Source organism: Camellia sinensis, chromosome 4 (assembly GCF_055761805.1).
Source record: "Camellia sinensis isolate YWXY chromosome 4, ASM5576180v1, whole genome shotgun sequence".
NCBI lineage: Eukaryota > Viridiplantae > Streptophyta > Magnoliopsida > Ericales > Theaceae > Camellia > Camellia sinensis.
This window is the reverse complement of record NC_138964.1, coordinates 195988521-196004230: the sequence shown is the minus strand read 5'-3', so window position 1 is coordinate 196004230 and position 15710 is coordinate 195988521. Positions and strand designations below refer to the sequence as shown.

Below are 15710 nucleotides of genomic sequence, written 5' to 3'. Positions count from 1 at the left end.
GGATTCTCCTGCAAAACATTGCAACAGTCGTTCTCCTAGACACAGAGAGGCTTCAACTTCAAAACCATTTGGCATGGACTTGTTACACTTTTTCCCTTGAGAGCCTCGCTGGGCCGAAAACCCGGAAGGGCGGCCCAGGCAAAAGTTAGAGCAAGAGAAAAATACAAAAAAGCAAAAAACACAACAATGAAAAGAAAAGAAAAAAAAAACAAAAAAAGAAAAGCAAAAAAGGAAGAAGAAAGAAAAAGAAGTGAAAAAAAAAAAGAATAAAAAGAAGCTCGCAAGGTCGAAAACCCGCATCGGGCGCCTTGGCAAAAATTAGAGCCTGAAAAGTGAAGGTTAAAATACCCGAGTGTACCTTAACCGGAACTACGTGAGGCTTGATTCCCATGCTTGGGATACGTAGGCAACTTCATCTTGAAGTCCAGCCCCCAACGCTTTCATAGCGTCTCAGTCCATGTAATGGTTTCGATTTCATTCCAAAGTCCAGTCACCAACACCTTCCAAGGCGACTGTGTCCATATATTTGTTGTGGCCGTCTTTGTCGTCTCTGTGTCCAAGGGCTCGACCACCGCCAATGAAGACTGTTTGCGGATTGCTGCGGCATCGTCCAAACAAGGGGCAACTTCCCGTTGCCACGAGCCGTCGCGAGACGCCGTTCAAACCAGGGGCAACTTTCCGTTGCCTCCCACCCCCCTTCAAACCAGGGGCAATTTCCCATTGCCTCTGATCCGAGGTTGCGCATCTCAAAAAGTAAGTTCCATGCCCGTTGAGCATTGACTGTTTGCAAAATAGTTTTTGAAAATTTTTACTGAGGTTGACTATTTTCTCGAAAACTATTCCGTTTTCCAAAACTGGACCATTGTCTTGGACCTCAAAAGGAAAATTTTCAGTGCTTACAGCCTGACTTGCATGCCTTTCAAATCAAAAATTGAACAAGTACGTTAATCCGATTCTCATATTGATCAAACTTGTTTTAGTAAGAAAACCAAAACAAAAAGAATGGTTAAAATGATGAACTAGGGGCACAGTTGGGTCAGGCGTTCTGTCCTTCCCCCGTCATCGACGTACTTGCCAGGAGGGCACTCTACCCGCCAGAAGAAATAGCCGTGAGCTAACGATTTTGAGCTTGAACCCGCAACTTCCTATTTATCCATCAATCACCCCGGGGAGGGATGAAAAATGAGAGAATGAAGAATAGAGAGGTGTGAGTTGAGAGAAAAGCGAGAAAAAGGGTTTTGAGAGAAAAATCCGAGCTTGAGAGTTGAGTGATGTGAGAATCACAAATCAGAAGGGGTGGGAAACAATACCCAGATTGAACTGGCTCCTCGCGGTCCGAGGTCCCCCATCTTCGTTAACGCGTCTGTGTGTCATGTCTTTTGGTTTTGTTTATCTCAAACTTTGCTTTAGGTTTCTCCCAAACGTGTCTCGTTATGTTTAGATCGTGTACCTGTATTTGAGTCCTTCCCGCTGTGTTCAGTCATAGGCTGGATACCCCGGTTTGAAAAACCCTTAGTCCGTCTTCAACTTCAACCGGTTTCACCCCCATAGTCCGTCTTGTCAGATCGGACCGTTTGTTCAAAGTTTGCTGTGTGCAGAATGAATCAAATGTTGTATTATGGGCTGTATGCAGATTAATCCCCAACAGAGTAAGGGCTGTGTGTCCAGAATCAGGCAGTGGGTTATTTTGCTGTCGGATGTTTAGTTATCTGATTATTACAGTGCAAGTGTTCAATTTTCAGACAACCAATCAATTCCATTTACATTGAGATGTAACATGATGGGATGCAATGCAATACATGAGATATGTAAATGTAACACTTTTTAAGCAAAAATCTGTTCATTTCATAATCTTTTTCAAGTATAAAGTTTTGAAGGAAACAAAATCTGCCTACGGCAGTACAAGGTAATCTAACTACCAAAGCAAAAAGGAAAGGTACAAGAAAGAAGAAAAATGACAAAAATCTATATCCATGAGCACTCCAAGGGCCATCAGTCGGTCCTAGTCCTCTTCCTGGACGAGGGCCCAAGAGCATCATCAGCATTGTCGTCAGAGCCCGAGCTAGAACTGCCTCCGGCCTCCTCCTCCGATGACTCGGACCCCGCCTCTGCCTCCGCCTCTGACTCCTCGTCATCATCATCGTCCGGGACTGGAGCTCGCGAGCTACTCCCGACATGAGTACGCCCTCCCCTGGTACGGGAAAATATCCAGCCCTCCTCGTCTCTCCCTCGGGCAGGGACGGAAGGTCCAGGTGGAGCACCTCCTGCCATAGGAATCTGGAAAGGAGGCTGAAAAAGTACATAAAAAGGGAAATGCATCAGTATACTGTGGACAGTTTAACGGTGCAGAATGCAGTGTATGAGTATAGTGTGTGTATACTGTGGATAGTTTAACGGTGCAGAATGCAGTGTATGAGTACAGTGTGAGAATGCCGTGAGCAGTTTATCAGTGTAGAATGCGATGTATGAGTACAGTGTGTGGATGCCGTGAGCAGTCTATCAGTCCAGAATACAGAGTACAGTGCAGAATGCAACGAGTGTAGTGTGTCAGATGCTGTCAGATCAGTGTATCAGGTGTTGTGCCATGCATCAGATTATGTGAAGCAGTATATGAACGGTTTGAGGCCAGTGTCAGAAGAACATACCGGTATGCTGTAGAGGGCTAGGAGGTCAAATGTCCGCTGAAGCATCCCCATCATCAAGGCATTCATCGCCAACGACTAACGGGTGTACTCAGAAGAAGCCTGCAAAAGTATCAGATGCGTCAATATTCTGTGGAATATCAAAAAAATTGAAATGAAATGACTATACAAAAACACAGTAATGCATATCGGAGGTAAGTCGGGGACATCGACGAACTCGTGACCAGCTGGCGGAGGGGCGAAGGGAAGCTGATAGGTCGTCCCACCCTGCCCCTGGAAAGTCAATACAGCAGGCAGGGCGGGCCAACCAACCCCCCGTCCTCCCTGAGCCCCGCCCCTGCCACGGACTCGGGCCCTCCTCGCAGCCCCTACTCCAACTCCCGCTCCGGCTCCAGCCACTGATGCCGCGGGCCTGGCCCCCTCCGCTCGACGGCCACCGCCCAGGGGTCGCATCAGGTATGTCCGCACATACTCCCCGTAGTCGTCGGTGCCTCGGAAGCCGGCCTCCTCCCAGCCGATGGTGTAATCATCCAGCTGCTCGGTGGTGAGCCTCTTGGTCTCCCTCATCTCCGCAGGAGGGTGAACCGGGACTATCTGCTCAGGTAATCCTAGGGTCTGGCGTAGAAAGCGCTCCCCCAGGTACCAAGCCCGACAGACCGGGCCCTCTAGCAGGATCCGGAAACGCGAGGTCTCCTCAGCGCCAGTAAATCGATCCCGCATCGCCGCCGGCAATGAAGCCCACGGTCGCCAAGTGATCTGAAAGTGCCAGGCAGTTTGTTATCTACTGTTATTGAAATATGCAGTGGAAAGGCAAAGCTTGAATAAACTGAAAGTAAAACATACCTCCGCGGGGGTGATGGTGTCGAAGTATCGGCGAAAAAAGCTGAAAATCTCTCACGGCCGCCGGGTGCATCTCCCGTCAAAACGGCGTGAAAAGGGGACCACCAGGGGGGTCTCTGTAACTGGTACGGGGGCGAGCCTAGGAAAGTAGGCGTAAACCCACAACTGCAAAACAGATGTCAGTATGACTATCAGATAAAGCAGAATACAGAATAAAGCAGCAATGGCAGAGCCGTGTGTTGTGCAGTGTATTGTGTGCAGTGTACAGTGTGAACAGTGTACAGTTAGTGTAAAGCAGAATGTATGTGTGTGCCGTGTGTACAGTATACAGCAAGTATAGAGCAGACCGCAGTGTCTGCAGTGTACAGAATACAGAAAAGATAGAACAGAAATGAAAAGCGGAGAAGAAATGTACCTCCCAAGCCCGCCAGTAGCCTCCGAGGAGCTGGCCGCTGCCGCGCGAAGCCGAGCTCATGTACCCGTAGAGAGTGGCCAGAGCGGCGCCACCCCAGTCATAGTGCAAAATGTCCCGGACGTCCACCAGTGCGCTGAGAAGACAGAGAGGCACGGTGTTCGCCCGTTCGGCGAAGATGGTCGTCCTGAACAGGAACATAAGGAAGCCGCGAGCATACCTCTCCACGTCCTCCTGGGTCATCTGAGCCTCCTCCTCCAAAACGGGCTGGACCCTAAACTGGACCTCGAACCAAGAGTATCAGACGAAGCCCGGACGAGCAAGAGGTGGAGCCTCCCCCAGCAGATAGACCTGAGCGGCGGTCCACTCGTTCATGTCGATGTCAAAGGCGATCGGATCACCCCCTACCCCGATGCCTGTGAGCATCGAGAAGTCATAAGGGGTCATCGTCATGTCCCCTGCTACAGAAAAATGGAAAGAATCAGTGGTGTCCCACCACATCTCCGCCAGAGCGGCCAGGAGAGGTCTGCATGTGGACAACTTGGAGAGTCCTCGGCAGAAGGCGCCGAAACCCGCTCGATCCACGATGCGTCGGACTGCGTCAGGGAGCTCATCATACCACTCCCGAGCACCAGTATTCCCATACCCGCGGATGGTATGGGAACCCTCCTGCAAACAGAAAATAACAATTGCAAAGCGACATTCAAAATGCAGTTTTGAAAAGCATACAGATGCAGCATGCGTGCAAGTTTAACAGATCTAAAAATACCGGGTGCCGGCGTGCTTAACAGTGAACTACAGCGTGTGATGTGTCAGCGTGTTTGGGTGGTTCCGAGCAGATAAAGCATGCGTGCAAGTTTGACAGATTTTGACAAATACCGGGTGCCGGTGTGCTTACAGTGAACTACAGCGTGTGATGTGTCAGCGTGTTTGGGTGGTTCCGAGCAGATAAAGCATGTGTGCAAGTTTGACAGATTTTGACAAATGCCGGGTGCCGGTGTGCTTACAGTGAACTACAGTGTGTGATGCGTCAACATGTTTGAAGGGTTCAGAACAGATATAGCATGCGTGCAAATTTAACAGATTCAGACAAATACCGGTTACCGGTGTGTTTTCAGTGAAAAACAGTGTGTGCCGTGTGTTTGAGTGATTCGGGGTTAGTGCAGTGTGTGTGCATGTACCAGTTTCAAACAGATGTCAGTTGTATGTATGTTTACAGTCAACTACGGTCTATGGTGTATCAGATTTCAGCAGTTAAAGAATACAACTAGCTACGGCAGTTTTGTATCCTACATTGCAGAAATTAAAGTAGAAGACAAAGAGTTACCTCGGAAATGCTGAAGGACAGATGGGAGGTAGGCTCGCGCAGCAATAGCTCGGGCGCCACGTGCCTCTCGAAGCTCCGAAACTGACGCAGACTGTCGGGGGGCAGAACATGAACCGCCGGTCGGTAGGTCGCCGGGTCGAACGGGCGCTCGCTCAACGGTAAGAGCTCAACCCCGGGATCCATCTCGTGGTCTGGGGGAGTCCCACCACGTGGAATGTCGTCCGCCATATAGAGGATGATGGAAAATGGCCGAAAAAAGAAAAATCGGGCCGAAATACGAAGAGTCAACCGGAAAGTCAACTCCCGAGAGGGTCGGAAATGGCCGGGAAGGCCAGAATGTGAAAAGGCACGGGAATAAAGAGGAAAACGAGGGAAACAAACCCCGAAAATGCGGGAATGCCAAACGAGGCACCGAAACAAAGATGTGATCGGTTGAAAATGTCCGAAACGCGAAGGAAATCGCGAATCCGACGACAAAATGGGCGTAGAACGCGAAGAAACGGGCGAAAAATGAGAGAAAAACACTCTAGAGAGAGAGAGTGAGAGTTTTCGGCGGTGGGGAAGTGAGGAAATAGGGTTTGAAACCCTATTTTAAAACACCCGAAGTGAATTGCCGAAACTGCCCCGACTCAGCAACTTTCTGCCGGTCGGCAATATTTTGTGCCGGCCGGCATTCTTTTGTGCCGATGGATTTATTTTTCAGCCGGTGGACAGCCGGTGGCCTCCTCTTCCGGCCGGTGGTGTTCCCACAGCCTTGTTTAGGCCATATGAGTAGTTTGTGGTCTTCATAGCTCAAGAAAGTGCAAGAAAGTGCATCTCCGACGCTCAACCGGCCTCCGTTTTGACCTCGGGTCGTGTCTTCTGTGCGTGGCACTCGAATTCGTGCAAGGTGTATCCTTTTTGTATCCTTTTAAATTCAAAAGTTGCCCCATGTGCGTTGCGCGCGTTCATCGCACTACTTCGGTGCATTACATCGCGCTGTCATGCACCTCACATTCGCATTGTTATGCACATACTACATGCGTTGTAACACGCACCCCTTTGCATTGTCATGCACATTTGTCATGCATTGTCATTGCATTTTCATTCCATGCATTGTCATGCATTCCGAAACACGTGCGTTGTTACACATTTAAGTCCATTTACATTCCGTGTGGCACGCGTGTCACACTTAGCAACATTTTACATTTCGTGTGGCATGCGCGTCACACTTAGCATCGTTTACATTCCGTGTGGCTTACGTGTCGCACTGAGCATCATTTTGCATCTCGTGAGGCATGCGTGTCTCATTTATTTCATTTATATTATTTTCATCGGCACGTGTGCCCCATTCGCATCGGCATGTGTGCCTCATTTGCACCGGCACGTGTGCCTTATTTGCACCGGCACGTGTGCCTTATTTGCATCGGCACGTGTGCCCCATTTACACCGGCACGTGTGCCTTATTTGCATCGGCACGTGTGCCGCATTCGCATCGGCATGTGTGCCTCATTTGCACCGGCACGTGTGCCTTATTTGCACCGGCACGTGTGCCTTATTTGCATCGGCACGTGTGTCCCATTTACACCGGTATGTGTGCCTTATTTGCATCGGCACGTGTGCCCCATTTACACCGGCACGTGTGCCTTATTTGCATCGGCACGTGTGCCCCATTCGCATCGGCACGTGTGCCTCATTCGCATCGGCACGTGTGCCTCATTCGCATCGGCACGTGTGCCTCATTTGCATCGACACGTGCGCCCCATTCGCGTCGGCATGCGTGTCACATTTTCATTGGCATGCGTGTCGTCATTTGCATAGAGCATGCAATCCATCGCACTGTTTTGTGTATTTCAAAATTGTTCGCGCTGTTCTGCGCATCGCACTGTTTTGTGCATTTCAAAATCGTTCACGCTGTTCTGCGCATCGCACTGTTTTGTGCATTTCAAAATTGTTCGCACTGTTTAGCGCATCGCACTGTTTTGTGCATTTCAATCGATCGCACTGTTTTGTGCATTGCATTTCAATCGCGCTGTTTAGCGCATCGCACTGTTTTGTGCATTGCATTTCATTCGCACTGTTTTGCGCACCTCAATCGCATTGCCTTGTGCACTCGCGTTGTCTAACGTATCACGTTATTTTGCGCGCCTTACTCGTACTTGTTAGTACATTGCATTGTTTTGAATACGAACCGGCTTCGCGTAGCGTATAAGTCCAATTTTCAAAATGTTGTGTTTCGTGTGGCATGCGTGTCACACTTGTATCATTTTTGCACCTTATGAGGCATACGTGTCTCATTTGTTTCATTTTGCATTCCGTGTGGCATGCGTGTCACACTTGTATCATTTTTGCACCTTATGAGGCATACATGTCTCATTTGTTTCATTTTGCATTCTGTGTGGCATGCGTGTCACACTTGTATCATTTTTGCACCTTATGAGGCATACGTGTCTCATTTGTTTCATTTTGCATTTCGTGTGGCATGTGTGTCACACTTACATCGATTTACATTCCATACGGCATGCGTGCCCCTACATTGCATCGTCCTGCATGCTGCACGGTCTGGCGAGACCTTAAACACGCACGGTCTGGCGAGACCTTAAAACACGCACGGTCTAGGAGACCTTAAATCCTTGGGAGGTGCAAAACCTTCGGCACATTGATGTGTGCAGTTCATTTGCATTGTCATGCATATTGCTAACAACATTGTACCTGTTAAGTTTGTTTTCTTTTCAGGCACGATATTGTATGTACAGTTCATTTGAGGCTGGAGCAACCAGACGAACCGCGCAGGTATCCCCGGTCTAGGAGACCCTAAATCCTCTGGAGGTGCAATTCCTTCGGTGTTTGTCGTGCCCGAACGACTTTCGGTGGTCTGGTAAAGCCACCTGCCTATGTTTGTAGTGAGTTCGTAGAAGACCAACTGGGACGGTGGAAACTAGAGTTCGAACAGCTTATGCCTAGAACGTAAAGGTTCGGGATTTCCGAGACTAAAGTCTGGTTTAAACACCTAGGGGTGTACCCTCGGCTTGAAATCTGTATGGAAGCCCCATAGATTGAGGCGGCGTGTCTACGCCTCAGTTCTGGATACTGAACCAACCTAGTATATCGCCCTGTTGGTAAGATAGGGAAAGTCGCAATCATAGTCGTTGCATCATAGTGGATTGTCATGCATTTGCATTATAGCCTGCATACATTCATTGCATTTTCCCCCAGTAGATCGCATCATACTGCATTGTCATGCATTGTGTAAATATCCATTCCATTGCATGTTTGTAAATGTTGCATTGTAGTTTGCATGCATTCATTGCATCACGCCTTCCATCTATGGCTTGCGCCTTTCCATGATTGAGCTTGGTCTGGTATGTGCCCTTACTTTTCACATTAAAGCACAGTTCTGCATGTGTACGCGCCTATTCCACGCTGGTATGTTGGTTTGAGGGTTGTGGCACCTTTTCTATGCTAGACATGGCTTGTATGTGTACATGTCTTTCCTAGGCAAGATTTGGTTTGGCCTGCGTGCCATATCCATTACATTGTAGTTTGCATGCATTCATTGCATCCTCTTCCATCTATGGCTTGCGCCTTTCCATGTTGAGCTTGGTCTGGTATGTGCCCTTACTTTTCACGTAAAACACAGTTCTGCATGTGTACGCGCCTATTCCACGCTGGTATGTTGGTTTGAGGGTTGCGGCACCTTTTCTGTGTTAGACATGGCTTGTATGTGTACATGCCTTTCCTAGGCAAGATTTGGTTTGGCCCGTGTGCCACATCCACTGCATTGTAGATCGCATGCATGTATTGCATCATCTTTCATCTATGGCTTGCGCCTTTCCATGTTGAGCTTGGTCTGGTATGTGCCCATACTTCTCGTGTCAAAACATAGTTCAGTAGACCGTTCTATGTTAGACGTGGCTTGTATGTGTACATGCCCTACCTAGGCAAGATTTGGTTTGGCCCGCGGGCCATATTCATTTCCATTACATTGTAGTGTAATTTTTGCATCCGGCATTAGGATCATTGTCCTTTCTCCAGCGGGTTGTTTCCCCACTTATGTCATTCCACCCAATACTTGTTCTTGTGTCTGTCTACGATGCTCACAGTTCAGTTGACCGTTCTGTGGTAGATAGACTTGTTACCTCCATCAATCTATTTGACATAGGTGTGGTTTCGAACCACTCGTGATTGGATCGTGATTCAATTGCTTTGCATTTAGTTTGCATTGTTTCAATCGCATTGCATCTTCATTTGCATTATTTATACATTGTTTTGTATATATTGCATATCATTTTGCATCCATTCTTGCATTGTCATGCATGTTGCTAACAATATTGTACCTGTTAAGTTTGTTTTCTTTTCAAGCATGATATTGTATGTACGATTCATTTGAGGCTGGTGTAACCAGATGGGCCGCACAGGTATTGTATCCTCCGAGTGAGACGTATCGAGAATTGCATAATTCTCTTACATCCTTTCTGCATTATAGTGTAGTTTGATGTATGCTAGCTTAAAACTGTCGCATGTGTGCTTCGTTACAGCTTTCTTTGCATGATCATAAGTTATGTCCGGCTCTGTGCATTGTCTTGCATTTTGCCCCTGCCTTCGGGCGCATACCTTGTTTGTCTTGCATGTTTGTCTGAGTCTTCAGCCTTGTCAAAAATGGGTCGTCTCTGGGATTTGACATTCACTCCCGTCATTGTTATGACTTTCGAGTTCTGTCAAAGAGGGGCAACTGTAGACACCCCATTTTTGACCGTCCTCAAGACTTGGACGTCACCGTTTGAACACCCGGTGATTATCCATGTTTGTGTTCGTTTGGAGTTCCCGGAAGTCTTGGCTCGCGCGCCTTGCCTCAGGATCCCCGAACTCGACCATTTAGTGTCTGGTTTCACACCAAACACTTGCATCTTGCCTTTGAGAGGCAGAGTAGGGCTTGTAGACCATCCCCACCCACCACCGGCAGTGGCTAGAGGCCACCGGCTGGTTTTTGCTGCCATCGGCACTGTTTATTGCCGGCCGGCACTATTTGTTGCCGATCAGCACTATTTTCTGCCGGTTGGCACTCTTTTTGGCCAAAATGACATTTTTGGCCGGCCGATTACTGTGCATCTGCTTTTGCAGATATTTTTAGACAGTTGTCTTGCTTTTGCTCCCCTTGTATGGAGGGATCTCCCTCTTATGAAGCTTGTCTTGTAAGCTTTACAAGACAAGAAGCTTCTATATAGAGAGGGGCTCTTTCTTGTGGCTAGGTTGGAGAGTTTAGACATTTTGAGGGAGAGAAAAACACAGACCAAGCTCTGGTTTTAGGGTTAGGGTTAGATACACTTCCTATCTCTCTTTCCCTCTCATTTTGTACTCTAGGTGTTTTGTGTCTTACTATTGCACATAAACACCTAGTGTTTCACCTTCCTCTAGCTACTGAGGTTCTAAGGGACTGATTTTGAAGTTTTGGTGTTGGATTCAAGCCAAGGAAGGCCATTGGAGCACCATTGTTGAAGAGGTCTTCAAGGGTAAGGATCTTACCCCTTTTTACCCCATTTTTGCATTGTATTTTTACCTGCCTTAAATTCGTTTTTGTGCTTAGTGTATAATACAAAAAGGTTCTGCTTTTTAGCCCTCTTGATTGTTTACTAAGGGTGTTTTGTGGTTTGAGGGTGCTTGACCCCTCTTAGGCCTTGAAAGGCCTCATTTTGTGTTATTTTGTGCTAGTTTCGGGACTTTGGTGTTTGGGCCTCTTCACCACTGAAATCTTGAGGGATTTCAGTGGTGGATATGGTGCCTTGAAGTCTCAAAAAGGAGAGGGCCACCCCCTCTCCTTGTTGTCCTTGAAAAGGGCATGTTTTGGCCTCTAAAGGGAGCCTATGTTTGAGTGTGTATTTGAGCATGTGTAGACTGTTTTTCATGCTTATATTTCCATAATATAACATGATTTTAAATTGGTTTTGGTACTCCATGCATGCTTAGCATAGTTGCCTTGTAATGCCTTGTTTATGCCTTAATATGCCTTAGGTTGTTAGCCTTTGTTGGAGCATGTTTTAGGCTTAGTCTTGTGAAGATTATGTGCATATTTTTCCATGTTCTAGGTCTGTCCTAGGTTGTATGGGTCGGATTTGGCATGCATCATATAGCCCCTTTGCATTCTGGCTTGTTGGCCTTAAGTGTGTGCATGTATAGCATGGCATCTTCGCATTGATTTGGTGATTTGAGACCATCCTATATGTTATTTCAGTCCCATTTTCATGCTTGTGTGACTGCCTTGCATGCATCTTTAATGCTTTGGAAGCTTGTGTAGCAATGCTCCTTGTTTTGGCACTTGTGCATGCTTTTAAATTTGAGCCATTTAGATGCCATCTAAGTGGTCCTTTGGGCCTTATGTTATGTGCTAAAACTCTGTTTTTAGTCATTTAGTTCATGCCATGTTTGGTCTTGCTAAGTGTACTTCAAAGCTTCATGACTTGCCTCAAGTATTTGGACCATGCTTGTATGCATTTGCTTATCTTGTTTAACATGATTTGGCATCGTTTTATAACATGATTTTAGAGCTCATGTTGCATGCTAATTGTCCATGAAATCCCTTTGCGAGTGTGCTTGAATGTTGCTTGCTTAATGCTTAATGCTTGGACCATGACATGTGTATGTGTGCATGTGTGTTTAGCCTCCATTTGTGGGCATTTTGGCCACTGTTTTGGGCCTTATTAGAGCTGCCCAAACCATGTTTAAGACCACCTCTATTTGGTTTGCATGCTTACCTTGCATGTTTGCTTGTATGCTTTGCATAAGTACATTGCATTGTTCATATTGCATGAATGGTAACATGCTTAGGTTGCATTACATCAATATGCATTCCTTACCCCTTGATTTGGTGATAGGGATTAGGACTTTGGTTTGATTTGGTTTGCATGCATTTGAAATCAAAGTTGCATACTTGATTCCTTGGGCCATCATGCATGGAAATGCGTGATTGGTGGTCCGAGAATCGAGGCACATGTCCCTTTGAGTCATCACAATGATAAGAGACATGATTGCTGCATATATGCCTTGAAATGTGCAGCCATGCTTTGCCTTGCCCTCTGTTGCTGTCATTTGCAGGTTCTGCAAGAACACTCTGCCGACCGGCAGTGTCAAGTGCCGACCGGCAACAATTTCTCTGCCGATAGCCTCACCTTGTGCCGGTGGCCACATTCCACTGCCGGTGGAAATTCCATCTAGCCGGTGATTATCCCCTCTGTCCAAGGGAACAGTCCTGAGGTTTTGACAGCCTCCAGAGGAGTGAAGGAAGGAAAACAGAGGCAGCCTATGCATGGCGGCGCATTTCCCGAGGCGATTTACTTTTTTTCTTAGCTTATTTAATTAGTTAATTAAATTAGGCAATTTGTAATATTAATTAGCTTGCGTAGTTAATTAATTTGTAATATTTATTTGGTCCCTCCGAGTGAGGGCAAATCTGTAATAAGTGTGTGTGAGTGGTGTGTATGTTTTCCAATCCCCACTTCTTTCTTCCCTTTTACTTACCTACTTTAATGGTTAGTATTAGGGCACGTTTAATTTAGCATACCTTATGCTATGCATGCGTGCATCCATGCATCTGTATTACATGCATTAGGCTCGATACATCACGCTAACTGCATCTGTACTTCAATTCACAAATTGAATATGTGGTAGTTGATCGCATTTCACATGCCTTGTTTAGGGTTAGCCGAGCCTTCCTAGATTACATTTTTTTATGTGATGCATTAGCCATTTTTAACATGAACTAGGACATGCATGTTTGCTAACTAGTTTACTGTTTTGGCACGGAGTACGATGTAAGTATTTATGCTTTAGCATCTCGCATGCGTGTGAATGTTGCCATGACAGTATGCTTGCCATGCGGCTAAATGCTTATGTGTTATTACCGTTTGAATGCCTGTGGGTGAAGGTTGGATCGTTTGAGTTGGAAAAACTCGTTGAAATCCGTATCTTAGCCTACTTGCGGGTAGCAAACTCTAAAGCACTTTTCAAAACAAACGGATATGCAATGCTTGTTTCCAAATTAGGCAATCTAGTCTATACTTGTTTGCTGCGCGCATAACATAGTAATTCTAGGCTAATAAATGGAATAAGAACACATAACGTTTTCAAAGTCGGATATCATGGTTAGTAGAGGCCGGTCTTCGGACCGGGCGAAAGGGGGTGCTCATAGCTGACCTTCCCCGATCGTACCCAAGCTCCCGAGCCGAGACAACTCCGGTGATGACGGACACGTGGCCTTCGGCACCGAGTCAGGGTTTCCTAAATTTCCCCATTTTAAAATATTTAGGTGACGACTCTGTATCTGGCAAAGCAGTCCATGTGTGGCACTACTTTTCCAAAAAAATCTGTTTTCTTAAACGATTTGCCAGATTTGGACTCTTTGGTTCAGATTTAGAACCGTGACACAAATCGAGTCCGAACTGTAGCGAGGGCCCCTCGCGGACGTGCTACACGAGCGTAGTGCTTCATCCCCTCTGGGGTCTCTGGCTCTCTCCCTCGAAACTGCTCTGCAAACCAGCTATACCGTACCATCCCTGGTCAAAAGAGAGGTGGGTGTGCTCCTAGCAGGTAAATCCATGTAGCCTCCCACTCACCCATGTCTGTATCATAAGGGATCGGACAACCCCCTACCTCTATGCCAGTGAGCATGGAGAAATCATAGGGAGTCATCGCCATCTCTCCCGCGGTAGAGAAGTGGAAAGAGTTCGTGGTATCCCACCACCTCTCTACCAATGCTCCAAGTAGAGGTCGACTCACTATGAGGCGCGATAGCCCCATGCAAAACAAGTCGAAGCCGGCCTCATCAACAATGTGGCGGACACCGTCGGGGAGCTCCATGCACCACTCTCTCGCGGATGTGGCTCCATAGCCTCTGATAGAGTGGGAATCCTTCTGTGATCAGAAACGAGAGATGAAAGGTAGTGTAGGAAATACAATGCAAGAATATGTTTGAAATGAGCTAGTGAAAAGCAATGTAAGAAATACAGTGCAAGAGTGTGGTTTAAGCAAGAAATGCAAGGTATAGTGAAGAAAACATGAGAATACAGTATATACCTCGGCGGTGCCATAAGATAAATGGGAGGTCGGCTCTCGTAGCAAAAGATCATCTAGTGCACCCCGTTTAAATCCTCTGAAATGTCAGACACTCTCAAGTGGTAGCACATACGTCTGAGGATCGTATGTTGTCGGGTCGAAGGGTCAAACCCTAGGTGGTAATAGCATAGGCTCTAGCTCTGCCTCCATCTCTGGGAAAAACTGGGGTGGAATCTATGAGGAAGCTCTGTCATGAGGAACGTCGTCCGCTATCTGGAAAGAAGATAAGAAAAGTGGTTGAAACTGAGGAAAATGGGTGGAAAATGCTAAAAGTCAACTCAAGTCAACCCTAGGAGAGAGAAAAAGGGGGAAAAAGTCAAAGCTCAATAAAAGGCACAGAATCCAAGAAGAACTCGAGGGAAACAAGCCTCAAATGGTGAAACTCCAAGAAAAAAATACCGAAATCGAATTTCAATCGGTTCAAAACGGAGTATACAAAGAGGATTTAGCGAATCAAATATGCGTGGGGCGTTGGAAAACGCATATAAGGCTCGGATCTAGAGAGGGAAAGTGTCTAGAGAGGGAGATGGTGGATTTTCGAGCATGAAGAAGTGTGGAAACGAAGTATAGGTGAGTATACTTAAAGGCCCGATGTGAAATGACCCCATTGGCCCCAATCTGCCATCGGTGGCCGACCGGCCACCAGTGGTGGCCGACAATAATTAGGGGTGGCTGACGCCCTCCCCTGGTGGCCTTCCATTGCCCAGTGCTCCTCTTTTGAGTCTTGATACTGTGTTTTGTCTTCATTTCTCAAGAAGTGCAAGGAAAGTTCACTTTTAAGTTCGAATTACCTCTGCGGAAGCTCCAAACCGTGTCTCCAGTACATGATGTTCATAGCTAGTCAACACGAATGAGGTGTATCCTTTTAAAACATATTGCAACTCTTCTGAGAGGGAAATCAGAAGTTGTGACTGAGTTGGTTTTATCAAATACGCTTTTGTCATTACATAAAACGTGCATCTCTTTGTCATTTCATGGAACGTGCATTTCACATGTCCTGTTGCATAGAATGTGCATTCGGTTACATAGAACATGCTTTCAACTTATCATGCATTTTGTTACACTGAACATGATGTTAATCTTGCATTAAACATGCATTTTATACTATTGATCGTGCAGAAAACATGCATTTTGTACTGTTGCATTGAACGTGCATTTCAATGTGGCATAGAACACACTCCAGCTCTCGTCGCATAGAATATGCTTCTGTTTTGTTTCTCGCATGTTTTGCATAAAACATGCCATTAACATTGTATCTTGCTTATTTGTCTTGCGTAGAACATGCATTCTCACTGTATTGTACCTGTGGACCGCCCGAATTTCGCTCCGCGCGCGAGGGCGCGAATCGTAGTTCTAGCTACTACAGTTCGGACTCATGTCACGGTTCTGAATCTAATCTTACAAA

The 15710-nt window shown here is 46.6% G+C and overlaps 1 pseudogene; it reads left to right on the top strand.

Moving 5' to 3' along the window:
• Positions 1–15710, top strand: part of LOC145824344 (uncharacterized) — a 119215-nt pseudogene that overhangs the window by 53509 nt on the left and 49996 nt on the right.